This window comes from Callorhinus ursinus, unplaced genomic scaffold (genome assembly GCF_003265705.2).
Source record: "Callorhinus ursinus isolate GAN/ISIS: 27379988/994484 unplaced genomic scaffold, GSC_fseal_2.0 scaffold12, whole genome shotgun sequence".
Lineage (NCBI taxonomy): Eukaryota > Metazoa > Chordata > Mammalia > Carnivora > Otariidae > Callorhinus > Callorhinus ursinus.
Genome location: NW_027397074.1, coordinates 16,336,859 through 16,360,100, shown reverse-complemented (window position 1 = coordinate 16,360,100; position 23,242 = coordinate 16,336,859). Strand labels below are relative to the sequence as shown.

The 23,242-nt window shown below is 39.3% G+C and overlaps 1 long non-coding RNA gene and 1 pseudogene across 1 annotated transcript in view; one reads left to right on the top strand and one right to left on the bottom strand.

Moving 5' to 3' along the window:
* LOC112825153 (uncharacterized) overlaps positions 1-23,242 on the bottom strand; it is a 322,912-nt gene that overhangs the window by 105,984 nt on the left and 193,686 nt on the right. The gene's annotated exons all lie outside the window — the stretch shown is intronic.
* LOC112824869 (THUMP domain-containing protein 1 pseudogene) lies at positions 566-3,633 on the top strand (annotated as a pseudogene).

The window sequence follows — 23,242 nt, the reverse complement described above, 5'->3', positions numbered from 1 at the left end:
TTGAGCAAACAACAACAAAAGATTTATATAGCAGAATCTTGAAATGTAGATGTAAAGACGACCAAAACTAGGAAGAAAATTTGACAAACTTGTGAAAGAACCATTTGGACTGCCAGATCCCATCCTCCCTCTCCAGGTAGCCTGGTCGCTGCCCCTCCTCAGCCGGACAGACCAGAGGTTTATGGAGATCACAGAGTCTCGCTTAAAAGCATGTAGCACTTTACAGCAAACATAAGAATTTAGGGATGATTAAGGGGCGCCTGGGTGGTTCAGTCGGTTAAGGGTCTGCCTTCGGCTCAGGTCATGATCCCAGGGTCCTGGGATCGAGTCCCACATCGGGCTCCCTGCTCCGCGGGAAGCCTGCTTCTCCCTCTCCCACTCCCTCTGCTTGTGTTCCTGCTCTCGCTATGTCTCTCTCTGTCAAATAATAAATAGAATCTTTAAAGAAAAAAAAAGAATTAAGGGAAGATTAATACCCTGAGTAATTAGGGTATTTCTTCTCCAATTTGGGTCCCAGAACCCTTCAGGCAAGAGTTTAGAAAATCATCTAGAGAGGCCAGCAGAGGCGAGGAAGCCGGGAATAGTAAGAGAAACACGTTTCTCGCTAGCCTCGGTTCTCATGCGCCATGGCGACCCCCGCCCAGCAGCCTCCTCAGTCTAGCGGCGGAAAGCGCAAAGCCAAAGCTCCGTATGTGCAAGCCAAGCGGGCTCGGCGCTGCGACGGTGACGGGCCCCGGCAGTTGGAACCCGGCCTACAGGGCATTCTCATTACCTGCAACATGAACGAACGCAAGTGCGTGGAGGAGGCCTACAGCCTGCTCAACGAATACGGCGACGACATGTATGGGCCAGAAAAGTTGACGGACAAAGAGCAGCAGCCCTCAGGAAGTGAGGGAGAAGATGATGACATGGAGGCTGCCTTGAAGAAAGAAGTTGGTGACATTAAAGCATCAACAGAGATGAAGCTAAGAAGATTCCAGTCAGTGGAGAGTGGAGGCAACAATGTAGTATTCATCAGGACGCTTGGAATAGAACCTGAGAAATTGGTACATCATATTCTCCAGGATATGTACAAAACCAAGAAGAAGAAGACTCGGGTTATTCTACGTATGTTACCCATTTCAGGCACGTGCAAGGCTTTCTTAGAAGATATGAAAAAATATGCAGAAACATTTTTGGAACCCTGGTTTAAAGCTCCAAACAAAGGGACATTTTAGATTGTATATAAATCTCGAAATAACAGTCACATGAATAGAGAAGTTATCAAAGAATTGGCAGGAATAGTAGGCAGCCTCAATTCGGAAAATAAAGTGGATCTTACCAATCCACAGTACACGGTGGTAGTAGAAATAATTAAAGCTGTCTGTTGCCTGAGTGTTGTCAAAGATTATATGTTGTTCAGAAAGTATAATCTCCAGGAGGTGGTAAAGAGTGGTAAGGACCCATCACAACTTAACCCAAAGCAGCCAGTGCAAGGAGGAAATGGGAAAGAAGCTAAATTGGAATCTGGTGACAAATCAAATCAACATCACCCAGCAGAAGGAACAAACAACCAGCAGCTGGTACCAGAAAATGAGGAACTGGGGCAGACAAAACCACGATCTGAGACACAAGTGGTGGGTGCCTGGGTGGCTCAGTTGGTTGAGACACAAGTGGTGAATGAGGGAGGAGCTAAACCTGAACTTGAAAGTCAAGTCACAGAAAGATCTGAGTCAAATGAAAATGATCTCTCATAAGGAAAAAAAATTCATTTGGTGTTGCAGGTGGGTTTCTCAGATGGCGTTGGTAAGATATTGCTATGATTCCATATAAAATTGTGACTGAATAAATATATTGTTTTTGACCTTTGTGTGCTGCATAATGCTGAACTCATAATAGTGAACCGTTATTGAGCAGCCCTGTTAACAGTTCTGTTGGAGATCTTTTCAGCCCCCTATGCCAGGGTGCAGTTAGGCCTACATGCATTTGGTTGAGGTAGGAGTAGTATGGATAATGATGAACACTTTCGTGGAGGGGAGGGTGGAAGGAAGATAGTGTTGGCCTCTCCCTCCTGATTACCTTTGCCAGATGCCCCTTCTGTGTTGCCATCTGACTTACGGGAGCAAACAAACTCTGTAAAAGAGAAAGTCATAGGGAAATTTTCATTCTAAGGAAGGAATTTTTATGTGTTGCAACTCAGCTGTCCCTTCCCACTTTGTTGTAAACATTGCAAAAACATGGGTCTTAAAGGTTTAGAAGTGAATTGTTTTTGTGAAGTTTTTCTATTTTTTTGTGATTCTGTTACTTAGTTGTTATGCCAGTTTTTACATTTTATTAACATTTGTTACAAATCTGTTTTATTAACATTTGTTACAAATCTGATGGTCCAGTGCTGCAATTTTTGAAGGCATGGTGTGAGATAGAAGAGGACCATTCTAGGCATAGAACTAGACATTTCTGATAAGGTTAGTGATGAAGAATGAGTGTTCTGAGTTTCTTCAGTATGCCAGTGCAACAAGAGACACAAATTCTGTCTTTTAGTGCTCATAATCCCATGCCGTGCGGGTTCCTGTAATTGGAAGTTTTTTCAAGGTTTCCTCCAGGGTAAAACCACTGAAAAGCCTGGAAGAGACGGACACCAAAGAGGGCTGCATACTAAATCCAGACTGAGAATAAATATTAAGAGGCTATGAAATTCACTTTTGGAGAAGGGTTTATAAAGTTTTAAGAAGTTCAGTAGTATTATAGCTGTTGAGTCTTCCTGCACCAATGTCTGTGTTTATTTAATGGCTAGGAGTATGGGAATGTATTTTTATCCTCCTAAAATAGGGGTCCAGACTAGAAGGATTTGGGAGGGGCAAAAGCTATATAGACTGGACCTTGGAAATGCAGATGAGGCTGGAACTTCCTTCGAGATCTTTAGATACTTAAGAGTGTTAACTCTTAATAGGTTGAGGTCATCTTGAAAGGATGATAAAAGCATTTTAAGTTTCATTTGCATGAACACGGAGGATAGGATTTTGGTGCCTTCATTGGACTTGCTCCAAGACAAAGATACTTTTATTTTGATAGTGCAAGACTCTGGGACTTTGGGGATAAAATTGGCCATATGCTTTTAGAACATCTAACTCTGCAGAGCTGGATTCCTTTTACTTTGTGAAAGCTGCTACTCTACAGAAAGGTTTTGATTTAGTAGTTTGTTTTTAATCTTCTTGTATTTATTTGTATTTGGTAAGACCTGAGTGCGACAAAAGCTATTCTTCCCCAGCTATAAAGCACTGTGTTCTGTTGGAATCTGAATTCTTTCATTGATAGGTTTTCAGGTTTCCCAACTTTATTGTCACTGACATTTGAGCATGTTGTTTTGTAAATGATGAGATTCCAGGGTGGGAATTGAGTGGTTTCTTTTTTTTCTTTTTCTTTTTTTTTTTTCTTAAGTTATGTCAGTTAAAAAAAAACTCCAGTATTGTGGTTTAGTAAACTTGTTTTGCTCTGTGGAGGAAAGAATGTTAAGCTTAGTATCTTGAAACCTGTTTAAGGTCACACATGATTTCTAAATGTTGTTTTTACTTGTATTTTGCTTTTGGTATGGCCAGATATTTAGCTTGTTTTTATAGTTCCTGATATTTTCAGAAAAATCAAAATAAATTTGTTCCCTAAAAAAAAAAAAAAGAAAGAAAATCATCTAGAGAATCTGAAAAGCTCCAGATGCGAGAACCCAAAGACACTGAAAGCAGGAATTTCTCAAGGAAAACGTAAATCTAGGATTATCCTATAGAGAATTCCATAATTGTCAAGCCCCATCCATGAGAACAGAGCTACCAATGTTTTTTAATGTCCCATTATTAAATATGAATATATCCAGAAAGCAAAACCAGATTTGATAAATGTCTCTACTGTGAAAGGCAAAGATCAAAACAACCTACAGAAATAAGCAATATGGAGATGACAAAAATGACGCATAGAAGTAAACTTTAAAAAAGCCTAGCAGTAATATCTTCCAATAGATAAGAAAAGATCTTACATCCCTGAACAAGGACAGAATGCTCTAAAGAAACATTTGGGAAACAAAAATATGAACACTTGGACATTTAAAATACAATAGCGGAAATAAAAACTCATGTGGAGAGTGTTAGAGGATGAAATTGATGAATTCCCACTAAAAATATAGCAAAACACAAAGTGATTAAAAATAGGAGAGGAGGGACGCCTGGGTGGCTCAGTTAGTTATGCATTTGACTCTTGATTTAGACTCAGGTCATGATTTCAGGGTTATGAGATCGAGCTCTGTGTCAGCTGTCAGCGTGGAACCTGCTTAGAAGATTCTCTCTCTCCCTCTCCTTCTCCCTCTGCCCCTCCCCACTCCCACTCTTGCTCTCTTTCCCTCTCTCTCTCTAAAAAAAGAGAGAGGAAAAAGAAAAAAGAAAACAAAGAGAGGACCAATGCAGTAAGTCTAATATCTGCATAGAAAACAAAAAAAATGCAAAAGCAGGAATTATCAGAGAAATAATGTAAGAAAATTCTCCATGACTGAAAGATATGAGTTTTCATACTAAAAGGAACACATTGAGTAACCAGATCAGTGGATCAGAAAGAGACCAAAGAACATTTAGAACACCAGGGATAAAGGGAAATCACTACAAACTTACAAAGCGGGGGTAAAGCAGTTATAAAGATCTCAAAATTTATGTCCTAAGACTCCTCAACAGCAATCCTGGATACCTGAATATAAAAAAACCAATGCTTTGAACAACATACAGGAAAATATTGTACAACTCCTATTACTCAGCCATCAAAAAGAATGAAATCTTGCCATTTGCAACAACGTGGATAGAACCAGAGGGGATTATGCTAAGCGAAATAAGTCAGTCAGAGAAGGACAAATACCATATGATTTCACTCGTATGTGGAATTTAAGAAACAAAACAGATGAACATAGGGGAAGGGGAAGGAAAAATAAAATAAGACAAAAACTGAGAGGGAGGCAATATAAGAGACTTTTAAATACAGAGAACAAACAGGTTTGCTGGAGGGGAAGTTGGTGGGAGGATGGGGCAATTGGGTGATGGAGATTAAGGAGGGCACTTGATGTTTTTAAGCACTGGGTGTTATATGCAACTGATGAATCACGAAACTCTACCTCTGAAACTAAATAATAAGTAAATAAATAATAAATAAATAAATAAATTTCTACATCTAGCCAAATTCAGACATTCAACTGTCTATAGAGGTGAACAAGTCTGGGTAGAAGCAGTTCAGAATACTCTGAGAAAAACTTCAAAAAGTGTTGCTAATGATATACCTGAAGGGAATGAATACCTCGAAAAGAGGATTAGATATTTGGCAAAGAATTTGAGATTGAATTATTGATAAATATATTCTTCAAAAACTAAGCACGAACGATAGAATCATTAATACTATAGAATAGGTGAGGTTGTATTAGTGATATATATGTTTTAAAATTAAGCAAAAATAAAATTAAGCAAAAACAATACAATTAACTACAAATAAGCAAAAAATACTAAAGAGTAATCATAATTTACTACATGGCTCCACTCTAAATAATTTACATATTCTAGGAAGATACACATGAATATTAATATAACCAAAATGATGACAGAAATATATTGGGCCACTGGAGAAATGGGAGCTGGGTATGTGAGTAGTGGCAGAATACAGGAGAATTTGGTAAAACAGAGTTAAATCCTTAGTGGAAAGTCAAAAGAGCCTACAATATTAAAAACAAAATAGCACTCTAAACATGTTATTTTATTTGGAGATATAGAGGTTACTACCAAAAGTATCAACTAATAAATCATTAAAATTTCAATAGCTGATTCATTATTCCCACTTTGAAATCCTGAATTAATTACTGTCTCAGCCTCTCTCATGCCTGCAGCCTACTCTACCACCTTTCCACCCTTCAGAACAAGCAATGGTTAATTCAACCCATGCTTTCCAACCCAAGTTTTATCAGCCTACATCTGCAATGAAAGTGATTTAATTGAATTTATTCATTCACTAATATATTTGAATTACAAAAATGTATTTCTTCAACCTAAATTAGTCTCAGTGGTAGTCAAATATGGAGAATCCAGCCATGATTTCTGCCCTTTCCTAAGCTCTCTGCCCCCAGACTTTTCAGAGTTAGTATGATGTTATTTGGGAGTTGGCCTTGTTAACACGCTTTTCAAAATGTCCTAAGTTGTGAGAAAAACTTACAGCAGTCTTTCTTTCAATGCTAAGGGTTGGGTTTTTGTGTAAACATTTTTTGATGTTTGGCAAAGTTCTATCACCCTTCATAAAAAAGTTTCAATATCAGAACAAGAACAGGATTGTTCCTAATTCCCATACTAAATAGGATATTCTGTCATCTTTGAAGGGTTTTAACCAATAGTTAAAAATGAGAGGTTTCGTAAAAGGCCAAATGTCTCGGCCGTACACAAGTTACTCAGTTCCCTGTCAACAGGTAGGACTGTTACAGTGTCAGACTTCATGAGCAGAAGATGAACAGCCAGGAATAAGCAATGCATAAGAACTTTCCCAAACGTATAATACGTCAGCCCACTTTCTGCCTGCCCCTAATTCTACATATCTTTCCATAACTCTAAGACCTGGATGTAAAATGCAGAAGTCAGGGATATTGTAAGGATTTATGGTCTTTTCTGAAGGACTGGGGGACTCATGCCCTGGCCAAGGATTATAATCATTCATATATGTAGGGTTTCTTTTTCTCTCTCTGTGGCAGATGTAACACTTACTTCTTATTTCAGGAAGTCACTTAAACATGTTTCAAGTCAAAGATATACGTGAGAAACCTATTTAACTGTTTCTTAGCCCAAGCACAAAAAAGTACACTGAATGAAATGGGGGACATAAGATGGCTTTTGTAGCAGGTGGCAAAGCCTTTAATGAAGCAGCGACATCATAGTTTCCCTGGGGGCAATTACGAATACTTTAACGTGGGGTTATATGCTTTAACTCCTAACAGTCACACGGGAAGCTGGTGGAGGTGGGAGGGGGCAAAAGGGAGGGGAGGTGGTAACTTTAGTGTTTGCCAGCTTCAAGTTCAAACCAAATCCGAACATTTCACATTTCATGATATTGCCCTAAAAATCCCTGGGGCCACATTTATGACACTTGTACATTCATGATACAGTAATCTGCAAAGAAAGGAAACTGTATTGTTTAGTCCATTACGATTGATTCCAATTCCTCAACTGACATATCAGTGCCAGGCTCTGGTATGGGCACTTCATATACATTATCTCAAGTAATCTCCACAAAAACCTTTGAGGTAGAAACTGTTGATACTCATTCTATGTATGGGAAAAATCAGTTTTGTGGAGTTGAGTACCTTGCTTGTAAGTGTCATAGCCATGATCAGAAATCACTTTGTGGGGTGCCTGGGTAGTTCAGTCAGTTAAAGTGTACAACTCTTGATTTAGGCTCAGGTCATGATCTCAGGAGTATCCAGTACTCCTCGCTGGGCAGGGAGCCTGCTTAAGATTCTCTTTCTCTCGCTCTCTTCCCGTCTTCCCTCTCCCCCCCCCACCAAAATAAATAAAAGGAAAGAAAAATTAAAAAAAAGGAAAGAAATCTCTTTGTTATATTGCCGACTCCTCACACATCATAATCACTAAGATCAGTGACATAATATGGAGGATTTTTGTTTTCCTGAGTGAAGTCACATCACAGATTGCTGCCTAAGAAACCCACCATAGAAAAAGATCTCCTTTCATCCCTGAATACCATACCTCTTTTATCGTACAACCACCAGGAACATAGGGTATGAGAAATAGAGGGGAAAATAAGGTTGACTGACACTAAGGACGGGGAAAAGGAGATGAGGGAGTAGGGTTTTAGGTTTTACTTAAAAATATGTACATAAGGGGCGCCTGGGTGGCTCAGTCGGTTAAGCGGCTGACTTCAGCTCGGGTCATGGTCCCAGGGTCCTGGGATCGAGCCCTGCATCGGGCTCCCTGCTCGGCGGGGAGCCTGGCTCTCCCTCTCTCTCTGCCTGCCTCTCTGCCTACTTGCTCTCTCTCTGTATCTCTCTGCCAAATAAAATCTTTAAAAAAAAAAATGTACATAAGAGGCGGAGCAAGATGGCGGAGGAGTAGGAGACCTAGATTTCGTCTGGTCTCAGGAATTCAGCTGAATAGGGATCAAACCATTCTGAACACCTACGAACTCAACAGGAGATCGAAGAGGAGAGTAGCAACAACTCTCTGAACAGAGAAGCGACCACTTACTGGAAGGTAGGACGTGCGGAGAAGTGAATCCGAGGCGATATTCGGGAGGATAGACGGCGGGGGAGGGGGCGTCCGTCGGCCGCTTCTGGCAAGTGCTAGAGCCGCAGAGCACAAAATTGGAACTTTTAGAAGCTGGCTCCGCTGAGGGACGTCGCTCCAGTGGCTAAGCGGGAGGTGGAACCCTCGTGGGACAATGTGGTCTCAGGACCCTTGGGGTCACAGAAAGACCGGGGGTGCCTGAGTGCACCAGAGCTCCCAGGTATCGGAGTGGGGAAGCGGCTGCAGAGACGGAGCCGAGGCGCGGGCTCTCAGCTCGGGGTTGCCATAAACTGTGATCCGCGGCCCAGTCGGGCCACTGCTACTGCAGCGGGGACCCAACAAGCGGCAGAGCCGGGGAGTCTCCCCTTCCTCCCCCGGGAGGAGTGGCACGGGAGCGCACTGCAGGGATCTGCTGGGTTTGGAGACTCCACATGGGGTTGGGTGTCAGAGATAGAAATGCTCGGTCACAGGCCGGGTGAGCACGGAGTGCGGCCGGAGACCAGGGAGACGGGAGTGACTGACTGCTTTTCTCTGGAGGTGCACTGAGGAGTGGGCCCCAAGTTCTCAGCTCCTCTAGGTGGAGATTGGGAGGCCACCATTTTCGCCCTGGTCCTCCAGAGCTGTACCGAGAGCTTGCAGGGAACAAAAGCTCCTGAGAGCAAACCCGAACACGTTGCTTAGCCCAGACCGACAAGGGCGGGGCAATTCCGCCTCCGGCAAAGACATTTGGAAACCATGGCAACAGGCCCCTCCCCCAGAAGATCACCAAGAAAGGCCAGCGAGCCAAGACCAAGTTTACCGATCAAGGAGAATGGGAGAACTCCAGCGCTAGGGGAATACGGCACATAGAATTCATGGCTTTTTTTTTACCATGATTCATTAGTTCATCAAAGTTAATTTTTTTAACTGTTTTTTTTAATTTTTTTCCCTTTTTCAACCAACATCTTATCAATCACTTTTTTTAGAAGAAATATTTTTTATTTTTCATATTTAGAATCATATTTTATCCCTTCATAGTAGTTACCCTTATTTTTGGCATGTATATATAAGTTGTTCTCTCTTTAAAATTTTGAGATACAGTTTCTTCTAACAGATCAAAATATACCCTAAATCACTAGTGTATGGCTTTGTTCTAGTCTCCTGCCTGATCACATTTTCTCCCTTTTCTTTTTCTTTTCTTCTTTTTTTAAAATCTTCTTTCTTTTTTCAAACAACTTCTTAACTTATCAATTCCTTTTATAAAATCTTTTATAATTTTCATCTTTACAATCATCTTCCATCCCTTCATTGTATCTTATTTTGTACATATATGTCTTTCTTCCTTTAAATTTTAGGAGGCACTTTTTTCTAACAGACCAAAATATGCCCAAAATCTAGTGTGTGGCACTGATCTATGCACTAGCCTGCTCATATTTGATCATATTCTGTTTTTTTTGTATTGTTCTGTTTTTGTTTTTATCTTTTTTTTTTCTTTTTTCTTTTCTCTTTCTTTTTTCTTTCTTTCCCTTTCTTTTCCCCTGGTTTCAGGTCTTTTCTGATTTGTATACAGTATATTTGCTGGGGACGTTGTAAACCTGTTAGCATTTTGTTCTCTCATTCATCTATTCTCCTCTGGACAAAATGACAAGACGAAAGAAATCACCTCAGCAAAAAGAACAAGAGGCAGTACCGTCAGCCAGGGACCTACTCAATACGGACATTAGTACGATGTCGGACCTAGAGTTCAGAATCATGACTTTAAAGATACTAGCTGGGCTTGAAAAAAGCGTGGAAGTTATTAGAGAAACCCTTTCTGGAGAAATAAAAGAACTAAAATCTAACCAAGTCGAAATCAAAAAGGCTATTAATGAGGTGCAATCAAAAATAGGGGCACTAACTGCTAGGATAAACGAGGCAGAGGAGAGAATCAGCGATACAGAAGACCAGATGATGGAAAATAAAGAGGCTGAGAAAAAGAGGGAGAAACAACTACAGGATCACGAGGGCAGAATTCGAGAGAGAAGTGATACGATAAGATGAAACAACATTAGAATAATTGGGATCCCAGAAGAAGAAGAAAGAGAGAGAGGGGCAGAAAGTATATTGGAGCAAATTATAGCAGAGAACTTCCCTAATGTGAGGAAGGAAACAGGCATCAAAATCCAGGAGGCACAGAGAACCCCTCTCAAAATCAATAATAATAGGTCAACACCCTGACAACTAATAGTAAAACTAACGAGTCTCAGAGACAAAGAGAAAATCCTGAAAGCACCTCGGAAGAAGAGATATGTAACCTACAATGGTAGAAACATTAGATTGGCAACAGACCTAACCACAGAGACCTGGCAGGCCAGAAAGGACTGGCAAGATATCTTCAGAGCACTAAACAAGAAAAATATGCAGCCAAGAATACTATATCCAGCTAGGCTGTCATTGAAAATAGAAGGAGAGATAAAAAGCTTCCAGAACAAACAAAAACTAAAGGAATTTGCAAACACGAAACCAGCCCTCCAAGAAATATTGAAAGGGGTCCTCTAAGCAAAGAGAGTCTAAAAGCAGCATAGATCAGAAAGGAACACAGACAATATACAGTCAAAGTCACCTTACAGGCAATACAATGGCACTAAATTCATACCTTTCAATAGTTAGCCTGAATGTAAATGGGCTAACTGCCCCAATCAAAAGGCACAGGCTATCAGATTGGATTAAAAAACAAGACCCATCCATATGCTGTCTGCAAGAGACTCATTTTAGACCCAAAGACACCCCCACATTGAAAGTGAGGGGGTGGAAAACCATTTACCATGCTAATGGACATCAAAAGAAAGCTGGGGTGGCAATCCCTATATCAGACAAATTAGATTTTAAAACAAAGACTGTAATAAGAGATGAGGAAGGACACTATATCTTACTTAAAGGGTCTATCCAACAAGAAGATCTAACAATTGTAAATCTCTATGCCCCTAAAATGGGAGCAGCCACTTTTATAAGGCAATTAATAACAAAAGCGAAGAAATACATTGACAACAATACAATAAGAGAGGGGGACTTTAACACCCCCCTGACTGAAATGGACAGATCATCGAAGCAAAAGATCAACAAGGAAATACTTTAAATGACACACTGGACCAAATGGATTTCACAGACATAATCAGAACATTCCATCCCAAAGCAACGGAATACACATTCTTCTCTAGTGCTCATGGAACATTCTCCAGAACTGATCACATCCTAGGTCACAAATCAGGTCTCAACCGGTACTAAAAAATTGGGATTATTCCCTGCATATTTTCAGACCACAATGGTTTGAAACTAGAACTCAATCACAAGAGGAAAGTCAGAAAGAACTCAAATACATGGAGGCTAAAGAGCATCCTACTAAAGAATGAATGGGTCAACCAGGAAATTAAAGAAGAATTAAAAAAATTCATGGAAACCAATGAAAATGAAAACACAACTGTTCAAAATCTTTGCGATACCGCAAAGGCAGTCCTGAGAGGAAAGTATATAGCAATACAAGCCTTTCTTAAGAAACAAGAAAGGTCTCAAATACACAACCTAACCCTACACCTAAAGGAGCTGGAGAAAGAACAGCAAATAAAGCCTAAATCCAGCAGGAGAAGAGAAATCATAAAGATCAGAGCAGAAATCAATGAACTAGCAACCAAAAGAACAATAGAAAAGATCAACGAAACTAGGAGCTGGTTCTTTGAAAGAATTAACAAGATTGATAAACCCCTGCCCAACTTACCAAAAAGAAAAGAGAAATGACCCAAATCAACAAAATCATGAATGAAAAAGGAGAGATCACAACCAACACCAAAGAAATACAAACAATTCTAAGAACATATTATGAGCAACTCTATGCCAGCAAATTAGATAACCCGGAAGAAATGGGAAGATACATCTTCCTAGAGATGTATCAACTACCAAAATTGAACCAGGAAGAAATAGAAAACCTGAACAGACCTATAACCACTAAGGAAATGGAAGCAGTCATCAAAAATCTCCCAAGAAACAAAAGCCCAGTGCCAGATGGCTTCCCAGGGGAATTCTATCAGACATTTAAAGAAGAATTGATACCTATGCTCCTGAAACTGTTCCAAAAAATAGAAATGGAAGGAAAACTTTCAAACTCATTTTATGAGGCCACCATTACCTTGATCCCAAAACCAGACAAAGATCCCATCAAAGAGGAGAATTACAGACCAATATCCTTGATGAACATGGATGCAAAAATTCTCACCAAAATACTAGCCAATAGGATCCAACAGTACATTAAAAGGATTATTCACCATGACCAAGTGGGATTTATCCCTGGGCTGCAAGGCTGGTTCAACATTCGCAAATCAATCAACGTGATACAATACATTAAGAAAAGAAAGAACAAGAATCATATGATCCTCTCAATAGATGCAGAAAAAGCATTTGACAAAGTACAGCATCCTTTCTTGATCAAAACTCTTCAGGGTATAGGGATAGAGGGTACATACCTCAATATCATAAAAGCCATCTATGAAAAACCCACAGCGAATATCACTCTCAATGGGGAAAAGCTGAGAGCTTTTCCCCTAAGGTCAGGAACGCGGCAGGGATGTCCACTATCACCACTGCTATTCAACATAGTATTAGAAGTCCTAGCCACAGCAATCAGACAACAAAAAGAAATCAAAGGCATCCAAATCGGCGAAGAGGAAGTCAAACTCTCACTCTTTGCAGATGATATGATACTGTATGTGGAAAACCCAAAAGATTCCACCCCAAAACTGCTAGAACTCATACAGGAATTCAGTAAAGTGGCAGGATATAAAATCAATGCACAGAAATCAGTGGCATTCCCATACACCAACAACAAGACAGAAGAGAGACAAATCAAGGAGTCGATCCCATTTACAATTGCACCCAAAACCATAAGATACCTAGGAATAAATTTAACCAAAGAGGCAAAGGATCTGTACTCAGAAAACTATAAAATACACATGAAAGAAATTGAAGAAGACACAAAGAAATGGAAAAACGTTCCATGCTCATGGATTGGAAGAACAAACATTGTGAAGATGTCAATGCTACCTAGAGCAATCTACACATTCAATGCAATCCCCATCAAAATACCATCCACTTTTTTCAAAGAAATGGAACAAATAATCCTAAAATTTGTATGGAACCAGAAGAGACCCCGAATAGCCAGAGGAATCTTGAAAAAGAAAAGCAAAGCTGGCGGCATCACAATTCCGGACTTCCAGCTCTACTACAAAGCTGTCATCATCAAGACAGTATGGTACTGGCACAAAAACAGACACATCGATCAACGGAACAGAATAGAGAGCTGAGAAATGGACCCTCAACTCTATGGTCAACTCATCTTTGACAAAGCAGGGAAGAATGTCCAATGGCAAAAGACAGTCTCTTCAACAAATGGTGTTGGGAAAATTGGACAGCCACAAGCAGAAGAATGAAACTGGACCATTTCCTTACACCACACACAAAAATAGACTCCAAATGGTTGAAAGACCTAAATGTGAGACAGGAGTCCATCAAAATCCTAAAGGAGAACACAGGTAGCCACCTCTTCGACCTCAGCCGCAGCAACTTCTTCCTAGAAACATCGCCAAAGGCAAGGGAAGCAAGGGCAAAAATGAACTATTGGGATTTCATCAAGATAAAAAGCTTTTGCACAGCAAAAGAAACAGTCCACAAAACCAAAAGAGAACCAACAGAATGGGAGAAAATATTTGCAAATGACACATCAGATAAAGGGCTCGTATCCAAAATCTATAAAGAACTTCTCAAACTCAACACCCGAAGAACAAATAATCCAATCAAGAAATGGGCAGAAGACATGAACAGACATTTTTCCAAAGAAGACATCCAAATGGCCAACAGACACATGAAAAAGTGCTCAACATCGCTCGGCATCAGGGAAATCCAAATCAAAACCTCAATGAGATATCACCTCACACCAGTCAGAATGGCTAAAATTAACAACTCAGGAAACAACAGATGTTGGTGGGGATGTGGAGAAAGGGGAACCATCCTACACTGTTGGTGGGAATGCAAGCTGGTGCAACCCCTCTGGAAAACAGTATGGAGGTTCCTCAAACAGTTGAAAATAGAGCTACCATACGATCCAGCAATTGCACTACTGGGTATTTACCCCAAAGATACAAAGGTAGGGATCCGAAGGGGTACGTGCACCCCAATGTTTATAGCAGCAATGTCCACAAGAGCCAAACTGTGGAAAGAGCCAAGATGTCCATCGACAGATGAATGGATAAAGAAGATTGGCATATATACACTCGGAATGTTGTGCAGCCATCGAAAGGAATGAGATCTTGCCATTTGCAACGACGTGGATGGAACTGGAGTGTGTTATGCTGAGTGAAATAAGTCAATCAGAGAAAGACATGTGTCATATGACCTCACTGATATGAGGAATTCTTAATCTCAGGAAACAAACTGAGTGTTGCTGGAGTGGTGGGGGGTGGGAGGGATGGGGTGGCTGGGTGATAGACATGGGGGAGGGTATGTGCTATGGTGAGCGCTGTGAATTGTGCAAGACTGTTGAATCACAGATCTGTACCTCTGAAACAAATAATGCAACATATGTTAGGAAAAAAGAGAAAGAAGATAGCAGGAGGGGAAGAATGAAGGGGAGTAAGTCGGAGGGGGAGCTGAACCATGAGAGACGATGGACTCTGAAAAACAAACTGAGGGTTCTAGAGGGGAGGAGGGTAGGGGGATGTGTTAGCCTGGTGATGGGTATTAAAGAGGGCACATTCTGCATGGAGCACTGGATGTTATGCACAATGAATCATGGAACACTACATCAAAAACTAATGATGTAATATATGATGATTAACATAACAATAAAAAATTTTTAAAAATGTACATAAAATAAAAATCTTTGAAGCTAATATGGGAAACATTAACAAGTGCTAATTCTAAACAGGTGACATATTGGTTTCTGTTATATAATCTCTGTACTTGCCTATATGTTTAAAATGCTTTATAATAAATTTTAGAAAACATTTATTTAAAATGAAAAGTAGATCTGGGCTAAATTTGGGCCAAAATGTTAACACCGCACTGATGATGTAAATTGTACAGATATCTCTCGCTCTTTTAGACAGAGAGGTAGTCACTGAAGTTTTTTTAGAAGGAAATGACAGTCTTGGGACTATGATCACCCTCACAGCTGAGTGAAGAAAGTACTGAAAAGGGGCAAGATGAGGGCCAGGGGAATAAGTGAGCAAAGCCTCCAGCACAGTTATGAAGGAAGGTGACCATGTGAGGCATGCAGAGGGCAGAAGGAATTGAGAGGGAAGGACGGAAGTGAGAAATGTCTGGTAGTGAGTTCCCTGTGACTTTGTGAGTAATGGGCTATCAAGGCCAGGGGTAGACAGAAGATTCAGACAGAATCCAAGCGTCCCAGGATAGTTGGTTAAACTGACATAAAACCAAGGAAAAAGTGGCACAGGTCAGGAAGGAAAAGTTACGACTTCAGTTCGGCACTCCTATTGAGAAATACTGACAAGGTATCAGAAGTGAGACGTCCACAGGCAATTAGGAATGGGGGCCTAGAGCCCTAGAGAAAGATCAGGGCTGAAGATAGGCAATCAAGGATCTTCTGCACAGATATGCTCGTCTGGGCCATGAGGTAAATAAGGCTGTTCAAAAAAGAGAACAGAGGAAAAAAAGCAAAAGCAAAATGATAGGGAATGGGGGAACAGTACTATATGGGTAAGAAATACCTGCCTCATGTGAACACACCCTCAGCAAGGAAACTCTCTACTGCCTTGAACACATCCTCAGGGAGCCAGGGCAGGAGAGAATGGCCAGTATATACATTATGTCCCAGGAAAAACTCTAAGTGTTCAATAGGATGTTACTTTTCCCTCACCACAGCCCTCCAAGATGACAAGACAATGCCAGTTTTAGAAAAGAAAAACCTGAAGTTCAGAGATGGGCCGGAATTTACCCAAGTTCACACAACAAACAAGGGGCAAAGCTGGGGTTCAAATCCACATTTGAATGATTCCAAAGCAGATATTCCTTCCTATGAATTCTGAAACAATCCACCTGGGGAGCAATTTATGTGTCTGATAGGTCATAACTCAAGTGTGCTAAACATATAGCATGGTTAAAATACTTTATTATTACTTCAGATAACCATTTGTTTGGGTTTCAATTGAGCCTATGACTTAGTCGTTTTTCTCTGTTTTTTGTTTTTTTTTAAGAGGTGGGCTTTTATACAAAAAAAAATGTTCGCATTTGGTCCAGATATTTGTTTCTCTAACAAGAGAATCACAGCAAAATATTTGTTTCCAGTAAGTTTTTCTTACATACCGAAGTGTTCAGTCAAAGCAGTAAGTTAGCCACAAACTTTGGAAGCCTTAGCTCACTACAGGCTCCATGCTTGCTGGCTGCACAAAAGTAAGTGATGAGTGAGAAAGTGAAAACGAAGGTCTCTGAATCAGGAGAAGGAAGTGGATGGACTGTGGTATAACCTGATCTTTAGCAGGTGCCCACCAAGGTTGCCAGCCACTTTAACATGCCCTCAACATGCTCTGCAATCCTTAGCACAGAGAACTGATGAGAAATATGCTTTAGAAGCAGCAGTGTTAAGAGCTGTTTCTCACAAATAGAACCCATGAGTGCCTAGGCTTAAGCCAACAACTACCATGTACAATTCTGAGTCTCAACTCGTTCCAGGCGGCTCACTGGCAGCTCATAGTCAGTGCAGCAAAGGAGGTAAAACAAAAACCAGAATCAAAATCAGGACCATTGCTACCATGCTATCAGTAGGCAAGGTATACCAAGGATCAGGGCTCTGAACAATCAAAAGACATAATGGAATGAGTTACATTCCAAATCTGTGGTTGGTTCATGGTACTACCCAAGGGGTGGGATAATATGGACCAGGTATGAGCTCTCCACATTAGCATTCAATCAGTAACATTGTTTTTTAAACCCCAAATTTAAAAAAGTCCACTAAACGATGTCCTTTTAAAAATCTGCCATACTCTGACAATGACTCCTTGATACTGCTTTGTCCTAAATATCCTGAAATACTGTAGTGACCTGTGTGGCTCAAGGAAACTATGACCCTTAGCCAACCTAGGCACAGAATGCATTTTGCACACAGAAGCAGAAAATATCCTGTACCTTGGTCGTTGACCTTGAAGGATGGAAGTTATGAGAAAACTAAAGTACTCCATGGACTGCTACCAATCTATATTTGTTTACTGCCATTCTAAGTCAGCCTCATCACAAATAGCCTAGAAAATATTTAAAGGACATAGCATGGATCTGGCAGAAGGCTATAAGATTGAACTGTTGCCAACATGATGTTAGTAAAGTACACAAATCTTTCCAGACAGACTAAAGAACTATGCAAATGTCAAGTCATTCTTTTCTCTCATCTGGTGTGGAAGTGATAAACAGACTGAAAATCAACCTTGTGTTGATTCCTCGCTTTAATGTGCTGACTTGTTAATCTAATAGCTTAGTTTTATGGGCCAGCTATTTCAAATCAAGAGTAGCACTCCACGAGCCCATATTTCACAATACTAACTGTGCACCCGATATAAACAAGTACAGTAAGCACATGAATCAACGAGACACATGAATAAACATGTCCATGTGGCAGGAGACTACTGTTAAAAGAAAAGGAAACAGTAGTTGAAGAAAAAAAAAATAACTCTGCTTAGGAGAATTTATATTCAATCTTCCTCTCTTTAATTGTTTTGAAAATTGAAAGCAGAAAGATATGACACGTTACCAAAACAGTAAATATTCCTGTGATGTTTTGCATAAAGTGTGTCTAGTCACTTTGGTTCCCCTCAGTCTCTTATTCTTATAAACACTGACTCTAATCAAAGGAAATACCGACCCATTTGAGGTGTTTTGAAGAGCTTATTTTAATGTTTTAGCTTTACATTAATTACTTTCTTTAAACTATATGTTCTGTTTGAAGCCGATTCAGTAAACTATTATGCACACATAGCCATGAGTACATGTTTTGAATATTAAAAAAAAAAGTTCTGACTTGCCAGTGCCTTAGAAAAACATCAGAATTTGAATGTGGCTTGAAATTCAGCAACTTAATATTGGTTTAGTTTCAGGACATAGTTCATTCCATGATCAAGGAACATTTCTGTGGAATTCACAAGTCCATACTAATTTTCCAGATTTGGCTGATTTGAAGCAGAAGCCTATTGGTACTGCCAAGTAGGTCTGGGAAATCATTAATACAGCTCAGAAATATAGATGGTCTTGCCTGCTGCCTTTCTGGTTTAATTTCAAACTATCCCAACTCATGGGTGAAGGAAAAAATTAGACTCATCGATTTTATTACCATATTTCATCAATTCTAAGACATTTTTACATATTTAACCTCCTGAAATTGTGATGTGTCTTTAATCTATAGCATCTCAGAATTAATTAGAAACATTTTTCTTTCTTAATGGCATATAAAATAAATGTGTATGCTACTACCGTTGGCATTTTGGATTAGATGAAATATGATATAGTTACATCTTACTATTTCCTAGTATAATAAATATCATTTCAAATTAGTGAAAGCAAAAGATCTGAATTGTAGAGTGTTTATTTTAAAATACAGTTGTAGTACTTTTAACTAATCTTAATAGCAGTTTGCGACTTAAAAACCTTAGAGGAATTTTAAAGTATGAATTTGCTAGAGGGATTATATTTAAGTAATAACAGTAAATACAGTAAGTATTTCATATTTACCAAAGTCTATATTATAACCTTTCCAAATGCATTTTTCTTGTTTAGCCCTCTTAGCAACACTACTTGTCAAGGGATTTGAAGGGGACAAAAACCTCTCCCATGACTAAGTTATGAACCAAACTGAAAAGCAAAACGAACTGTAAGAGATGGGCGATCCAAATACTCCCTTGCTGTTGGTAGGGCCAATGGGTGAGAACATGGCCTACTGGCAGATAACACAACTGATACCGAAAGAAACAGTAGGGCAGGAAAATACTCGCCAACACATATGAGGCAGGAATAATATTATTCCCATGATAAAAAGGACGGCTGAGGTACAGGTGATGTCTGACAGTCAGATGGTTAACTGTAAAAACAAGAGTGCCTTTGACGGGCTCTCCAGTCATTAATTTGTTCTTTTCCTTCACAAGGATGACTTTCATGCCTGCCCTCCTAATCGCTAAGAACACTGGGCAAGTTGTGCCTCAGTTTCCTCATCTATGAAATGAAGAATAACAATAGGATCTACCTTCAAGGGATGTTACGAAGAAGATGAGGGATAACAGATAACATGCTTAGCAGAGTCTGACAGGAGTAAGCACTCAGTACCTACTGGCCACTAGTAAGTTGAACCATATAAACTTGCCTTTTTCAAGTAAAAAATGGCCAACCACAAGCAATGTCTTAGGTTTCAACCCACTGTCATCTGAAGGAACCACATTTGGCTAACATTTCAGGGTTAAACATGGACTCACTGGAGAATCTTTAACAAAAGTATGTCATATTTATGAAAACACTCCGTTCTCTACAGTTCTTCAGAATAGAAACTGGCAAAGCCAGAGTTCAAACAAAATGAAAGAAGTTATTCTAATATAATACAGTCACATCCAAACACCTCACCAGATCATAAAGCTATTGTGATGATTTAGGGGGCTGGCAGGAAAAGATGTGCAAGGGAGCCACTGTCCATACTGTGTTGTAAACCCTAACAACTTAATTAAACCACTAACAAGCAAGCATCACCTTTCTACTGAAAATTTTTTAGTGCTTCAAGTTTGGAAAGAAAATCAAATATAAATGAGCATTTATTTTGCTCATCATCCTCAAATGTTCAGAAATAAAGGAGCAGAAAAAAAATTTTTTTAATGCTAAGAATGTACTTAAAGACCCCTCCCCTCAACTGACCTTTTGTGCAAATAGTGTTTGATTTTTAAAAATTTACTAATGTCCATTTCCATCTTCCAGGTATTTGTATTTCTTGTTTTGTTAGAATCTTAGAGACTGAAAACAACTCTCTTGTGACTTCAGTGATCATTTACATCTTTGACTGCTCAAGAAAAGGTTACGCTAACATCACTTTCCTTGTCACAATATTTCTTTACCTGATTTTGTTATTTTCATTAATCCCTTCCCCCATTTCATTCATTTCATTTGTTGGTGTGGGGTGAAATGTATTATAAATTTAAATACTGAAATACACAATGAATTTTTTAAATTTTTTTATTTAAATTAAATTTAATTTCTGTATACTGTATTATTAGTTTCAGAGGTAGAATTCTATGATTCATCAGTTACATATAACACCCAGTGCTCATTATATCACGTGCCGTCCTTAATGCCCACCACCTAGTTACCCAATCCCCCGACCCACCTCCCCTCCAGCAGCCTAGTTTGTTCCCTATAGTTAAGAGTCTCGGTGTGCCTCCCTCTCTGATTTTGTCTTATTTTATTTTTCCTTCCCTTCCCCTATGTTCATCTGTTTTGCTTCCTAAATTCCACATATGAGTGAAATCATATGGTATTTGTCTTTCTCTGACTGACTTATTTCACTTGGCATAATACCTCTAGTTCTATCCACGTCATCGCAAATGGCAAGATTTCATTCTTTTTGGTGGCTGACACGACAACAAAATTTTTTAAGCATCCATTTCTTTGTGACTAGTAAGTTCAGTATTAACTTAATGGAAAGGGATTCCATTTTATTTTATGCCTCGCTCCTTGTCATTCTGGTTGTCATTAGCCATATTTAGGTACCCGAGAGTAAGTGCCAAGGAAAATATTACATTAATACTCCCCCTTTTCAGTCCTCTAAATAAGTACATATTTCTTATTTTCTCTCCCAACATCTATCACTATTCATTATGGAAATATTTAAAAGTGGAGGCCTTAGAAAATTCATATTCCCCAAGGCAAAGAGCATAGTTGCAGCATATTATATATGCTCAATGCATAGTTATATGTTCAATGCATAGCTGGTGAATGAATCATCTCTCAAAAGATTCCGTACAGCTGAATCTGTGGGGGAATTTCACCCAATCTCAGTTCTGACTTCACAAGGTGACTTGGGGGCTGCTTTCCTGGTGGAAATGACCTTTCAGTGGTATTCTGAGCGCCTGAAGAGGAAACTGAAAGCCCATAGTGGGAAAAAGAGGAGAAAACCATCTAACAAAAAAGTAACGAGAAAGACAATAGAGGCGTGAAAAAGTAAAAAATGATATTGGAATGAGATGGCTGGCTAAAAGGGTTAAAACTAGGGCCATTATTTAGGAACAAATGATAAGGGGCCATGGAAGATGATGGGACAGGCTCAGACAAGCTTACCAGATACCTAGAGGACTTAATACTTAGCAAGCACTATATTCTTCCAGCAGCAGCATCCATACACTGAATGAATGCTGGGCTGATTGGAACAAACACCCATCCATTTTACTGGAGCAACAACATGGCATTGATGACATGGTATGATTGATGGGTGCTGCCATCTGGACTTTACCACTGTTCTTTTGTTGTATAGTTCTATTAATATCTGTGTTTTTCTGCTGAACCCTCTCACACATTTTCTGTTTTGGAAGCTGTTTACAGGGGAAATTTTAGGAGAGGGCTACTTCTGTCAGTTAAGTAACAAATTAGCTTTCCATATAGGGCTTTTTTAGATACAAAAATGCAAACCAGATTCTTTGGAAAAATTCTAGATATTAAGGCACTTACTGGTGTTGTAAAAGAAAACTCTTCAAGTTCCAACTTGAAACCAGATTTTTCTATAGAGGATAGATATAGCCAAAGAACTTCTTATAGTCAATTATCTAGAATGTCTAACATGTCCTTAGAGAAGCAATATGAAAAGACACATTCAATAAATATTTATAAATCATACAGTCTCATAAATTTGAGACATTTTACATAGAAAGTTTCTCTACACTAGGAAGAATAGTGCTTGAAGTATTCAAGAAAAAGGCTGTCTATTGAGAGCATTTTTTTTTCCTGGTTGTATAACTCTAAATAACATGCAAAGTAGTGAGAAGTGCTGCTTACATAATGAATTGAGCCAAAGACCTTCAGAAGCCAACTAAACTTTGAACCTCCCTCCACGTTAATGCATTTGGCTCTGAGGACAACGCATATGTCTATATACCAACTATGTCCCCTAAATTTCATAAAGAAACCCATATGTCCAAACACATACAATAACTTAGCTTGACAGCATGGTTCTGCATTATTTGTTTATAATTTAAATATAGTAATCCAACATGATATGAGACTAAGACAACAGAATTTTGAACGTGGCTGAGATGGTAAACTTGTGAGCCAAAACCTTTATGTATTATTTTATTTTTGTCAAACACAAAAATAGCAGAAGTAAAGTTACTCATGGCCTAAAGAGATGTTTAAGGTTGGCAAAGGAAACAGGATTTTGTAAAAATCACATCATTGTTCAACATCTATTTCCGTCTTTGTACTTAGTTTGCTATATAACTTGGCCAAGTTATTTAAGTTCCTTTCACTTTGGCTCTTTCTCCACCAAACAGAAAATTGGCAATTACCCTGTGAGCTAGTACTATGTGGTCAGCAAGAGAATTTGGGTTAATAAGTGGAATTTTAATCCTAGCTAATCCAGGGACCCTATCTCTATGTATGGAAATTTTGCATTAGTATACGGAAGAACAATTAACTTTCAAAAGACAGATGGCATTAGATTACAAATAACACCAGACTCCTCTAAATACTGCACGGAGGTTAAATGAAAGGACAGCACTGTTTTAACTCTGATACCTTAAAAAGTCTCTGGAAATTAAGTGGCCAGAAAAAAATACCAGACACTTGTTTGAAATTTATATAGTTCAGGAAACCTCAAAATACACTAGACTTCAGAGTTACTCACCTTGGTGTTATTTATTCAGAGACACTATGCCGTTTGTCTTTCTGATTGACTCTGTTTCTACTGATTCCAGGTGCCAAGCCTTGGCATGGATGAGTAT